This window comes from Dipodomys ordii, unplaced genomic scaffold, assembly GCF_000151885.1.
Source record: "Dipodomys ordii isolate 6190 unplaced genomic scaffold, Dord_2.0 Scaffold1, whole genome shotgun sequence".
NCBI classification, from domain to species: Eukaryota; Metazoa; Chordata; class Mammalia; order Rodentia; family Heteromyidae; genus Dipodomys; species Dipodomys ordii.
The window spans coordinates 52,484,583-52,489,170 of NW_012267217.1; the positions used below are offsets into that span (position 1 = coordinate 52,484,583).

At 46.4% G+C, this 4,588-nt stretch overlaps 1 protein-coding gene across 2 annotated transcripts in view; it reads left to right on the forward strand.

Moving 5' to 3' along the window:
* Window positions 1-2,059: 2,059 nt before the first annotated feature.
* Window positions 2,060-4,588, forward strand: part of Ttll4 (tubulin tyrosine ligase-like family member 4) — a 40,656-nt gene continuing 38,127 nt past the window's right edge. Inside the window, exons 1-3 of one of the 2 annotated variants that reach the window (XM_013011883.1) lie at window positions 2,060-2,174; window positions 3,585-3,643; window positions 4,279-4,322. The gene's annotated coding sequence lies outside the window, so the exon portion shown is untranslated. The remainder of the gene's footprint in view (window positions 2,175-3,584; window positions 3,644-4,278; window positions 4,323-4,588) is intronic. The other variant, XM_013011891.1, reaches the window with a different exon arrangement.

The following is a 4,588-nucleotide window of genomic DNA, read 5'->3' on the forward strand; positions in this document are numbered from 1 at the left end:
CTCACGGTCTCTCCTGCCCGGGCTGGCTTTGAACCGTGATCCTCAGATCTCAGCCTCCTGAGTAGCTAGGATTACAGGCGTGAGCCACCAGCGCCTGGCTCCTCCACTCCTTTTATTTGTATTTTTTAAAATTTTAATTTTACTGTCAAAGTGATGTACAAAAGGGTTACAGTTACATAAAATGGTACATTTCTTGTCTAACTTGTTATCCCATCCCTCATTTTTCTCCCTCTTTCTCCGCACCCCCCCTCTTTTTTTTTTTGGTTGGTCGTGGGGCTTGAGCGCTGTCCCTTAGCTCTTCAGCTCAAGGCGAGCACTCTACCGCCTGAGCCACAGAGCTACTTCCGGTTTTCTAGTGGCTTATTGGAGATAAGAGTCTCATGGGGTTTCTTTGCCCCGGCTGGCTTTGAACCATGATCCTCAGATCTCAGCTTCCTGAGTAGCTAGGATTACAGGCGTGAGCCACCGGTGCCCGGCTCTTATTTTGTTTTTGAGATAGGGTCTCCCTAACTTTGACTGGACTAGCTGCAAACTGTAGATCCTTCTGCCTCTGCCTTCTGAGTAACAGTACAGGTTTTAAAAAATATTCACTAAGTTCTCCAGGCAGATTTCTTCATTGTCTTAAAACATTTTTTTTTCCAGTTTAAATCAGGATCCAAACAAGGTACACTAATGAGTGCATTTCACTCTATCTCTTAAACCTCATAATCTAAACCATCTCTCTCTTTTTGTTGGGATTATTCACTGTACATTGGCCCAAATTCCAGATTCATTTTTGTTGTTGTTGTAGTATTAGTTCTTTGCTCTTTATTTTCTGTAAACTGGAAGCTACAGCCAACTGATTGTGTTCAGGGATTTTTTTTTTGTTGTTTAGCAAAATACACTGTACTTTATAAATATTGTGTAACAAATCACATTACGTTGGGTACATGTTTAACTGTTCTTTGGTTTCATGATCTGAGGCTGATTAGCTTTTACAGGTGGTGACAGATTCTTCCAGGATAAATTTCCCCTAATTAATCCTTTAGTAGTTTAACATTTCATCAGTGATGCTTGCCTAAATCCATTATTTATTGGGCATTCTTGCTCTGGTACAGATTGTTTTCATTGTTGGTCTTCCTTTTTCATTTCTATAGCTGATGGCTTAGGAAAGATCTTTTTGTTCCCAGCTCTTTGTAACTCTCCAAATGCCTCAGGTCCAGAGACATGTGAGACACAACATGATCTATGAATATATGAGGAGATAGTATTTCTTAAATTCACACTTTTGAGGCCTAAAACACATTTAAAAACCAATCAAACATGGGAATGTGGCTTAGTGGTAGAGTGCTTGCCTAGCATGCATGAAACTCTGGGTTCGATTCCTCAGTACCACATAAACAGAAGAAAAAAAAAAGCAAGCTGGAATGGCACTGTGGCTCAAGTGGTAGAGTGCTAGCCTTGAGCACCGAGTGGCTCAGGGGCAGAGCCCAGGCCCTGAGTTCAAGCCCCAGGACTAGCCAAAACAAGCAAACAAAAAGCCCCCAAAACATAGCTTGAATTCATGGCTCTTGTCTGGCTTTTTCCCTCAAAACTGACACTATATCATTTGAGCCGTAAGTGCACTTTCAAGGCAGTGTCCCCATTGTGTGGGCTGGGTTTAGGGGAAGGTGAGGTGGATGGAGACAGTGAAACAGGCCATCTCCCCTTTACTGGGCTCAAACGCAGAACCTGAATGTGTTCTTTGATTTCAGAAGAGTGAGTTGCGGCATGGCTAAAAAAGTCCATAGCGATGAGGTGACATCAGAGTAGTAAAGGAGAGGCTAAAATCGTTAAAGACAGGGTACTTAACTTTAGGACTACAACTCCCAGAATTCCGCTCGCCGGGTCCCGTTCGCTCGGAGGCACTGCGCGTGCGCAACTCGGACATCTACCCATCCCGAAGTCCCAGAAGCCCTAGGATTTTTCGCGCCGCCTCCTCCTCACCCCAGTCCGCCCCTTCTCCGCCCTCGGTCTGTCCGCTGGGGGCGCGCGCAGTGCGTGGCAGGCGGCTGGCGGCGTCGGCGGCTGAGTGCGCGGCTCGCGTGGCCGTGCGTGGTTGCTAGGGGCGCCTGAGGTCGCCCGCTTGTCCAGCAGGCCCGGCGAGAGAGCAACGCAGAACCGGCGTCGAGCCAGGGCAAAGCTAGGTCCCCTAGGTGAGTGTAGGTGTGGATGGACTGTCCTCCGGCCCTTCCCTCCGCCTCAGCTCCCTTGGCGCCGGACCCCAGCCCTCCTGCCGCTCCCACCCCGGCCCCGCTTCCGGCTCGCCACCTCTCCCTCCTCTCGTGGGCAGAGGTGCAGCGGCCTCTCTCTGCGAGCCCGGCTCGGCCGCCACGCCCGGGGTGGACTTTGATGGCCCCAGCTGTGGTGCCCGACCCCCGCAGCATCCGCTTCGTCCTGGCTCCCGTGCTTCCTCTTTCCCGCCGCGCTGCGGTTTAAATTCTCACCGGAGTGGGAGACCAGGCTCTTCTGGGGCATCAAGGCCGGGTTGGATACCTACTTTTACACGCCCCACTCTGCTTCCACTGAATTATACTGTTTGTCTAAATTACACTTTTACGGTGGGTAGAGAAGTTTTTATTTTTTGTACGGGTACTGGGGTTTGAACTCAGGGCCTGGGTGCCGTCCCTTAGCTTTTCACTCCAGGGTAACACTCTACTACTTGAGCCACGGCACCTCTTCTGGTTCACTGGAGATAAAAGTCTCACGGACTTTCCTGCTGGGCTGGCTTCGCACTTGCAATCCTCAGATCTCAGCCTCCTGAGTAGCTAGGATTACAGGCGTGAGCCACCGGATCCCAGGTTAGGGGAGATTTTTAATCCATTTTAACCCATTTACCATACTATGGGATATATGTTGTGACACAGAAGCTTAAAGCAGACTGGCTTGGAAAGTATCTTCGTTCCCCCGGGGTTTATGGAATCATCTCAGATGTTTCAATTCCGCGTTTCAATTCCAGTACCTGTTGAATCAGTTTGTCAACAATAATCTGGAGGATCTTAGACACTTTCATTCCATCTTCCTTGTGTTTTTTCCCTGAAAGGACACTGCCTGAAAGCTAGGGTACACTTATTGAGTAGACAAAAGGTAGATTTACAAGGTTGCCAATTGTTTCTGGGAATTAAGAGTGTCTTTTGAAAAGATAACATAAGGCCTGAAAAAAGAACAGACCTGAAACATTTAGAACAGACCTGAGCTGGGTGTGTTGGGAGTCTTTCTGAGACAAATGAGAGAAATTAATAGGGGTTAGATCACAAAGAGCCTTAGGTGCTAACCCTTGGAGTAGTGATTTTTCTTTTTTTTTTCCTTTTTCAAGTTGAGTCCCTCAGGACCTAAGATTTAACACTAATACACCTGCCTGCATTGCTTTAACTTTGGCTCTTCTAAAACTGCTCTGAAAGGGAAAGGAGACTATCTTTCATATATCCCAAATTTTATCCTTTACATATATATCCTACCTCGCATGCCAAACTAGGACTATTTTGGGGATAATGATTACAGGAAAGCCCTCTTTAGTGAATAAGTTAGCTTCCAAACCCAGACAGCTTTTTGTCCTTTCTTAATAGAGCTGTTCCAGGGGAGCTTGTTTCTCTTTGGAATGTTCTGAATTCAGAAGAATATAACAGTTAAGTAAATGTTTTGGTTTTTTTTTATTTTGGGTCCAGTGGTGGGCCTGAACTCTAAGCCTGGGTGCTGCCCCTCAGCTCTTCAGCTCAAGGCTAGGGCTCTACCACTTGAGCCACAGCGCCACTTCCGGCTTTTTTTTTTTTTTTTTTTTGCTTATGGGTGCTGAGGAATCAAACCCAGGGCCTCAAGCATGCAAGGCAAGCGCTTTATCACTGAGCCACTTTCCCAGCCCCTTAAGTAAATGTTTTATGGGTGTGGATTTAAAAAGCTGTGTTGGATGACTTAGTTTAGGTTTAGCCTGTTTAAGACAATAGAAACCTATTTTTACCAAATCAAGTGATGAAATGTTTATTCCTTTTTTTTTTTTTTTGGTAGGTTGTGGGCTTGAACTGTGTCCCTGAGCTCTTCAGCTCAAGGCAACCGCCCTACCACTTGAGCCACAGTGCCACTTCTGGTTTTCTGGTAGTTTATTGGAGATAAGAATCTCTTGGAGATTAGTCTGGCTTTGATCCCTGATCCTAAGATCTCAGCCTCCTGAGTAGTTAGGATTACAGGCTTGAGCCACTGGCGCTCAGCTGAAATGTTTATTCTAATTACAGTTTATTCCTAACATTTCTTTTTTTTTTTTTTCAGGTAAGGCGTAGGTTTATTCAGTAGACTTGCTGGGACCAGGCCAGGTTGGGACTCCACTGAGCTGGCAAAGAGTTTTCCTAACATTTCTTGTTAAGTTTTAGTATTTTCTACCTCCTCTTAAGCAAAAAGTAAACTTCTTGTTAACTTGTATTGAGAAATTGTTAAACCTGGGGATAGGGGCTGGGAAGGTGGCTCAGTGGTAGAGCGCTTGCCTTGCATGCTCAAGGCCCTGGGTTCGATTCCTCAGCACCACATAAGCAAAAAGAAAAAAGCCGGAAGTGGCGCTGTGGCTCAAGTGGTAGAGCGCTAG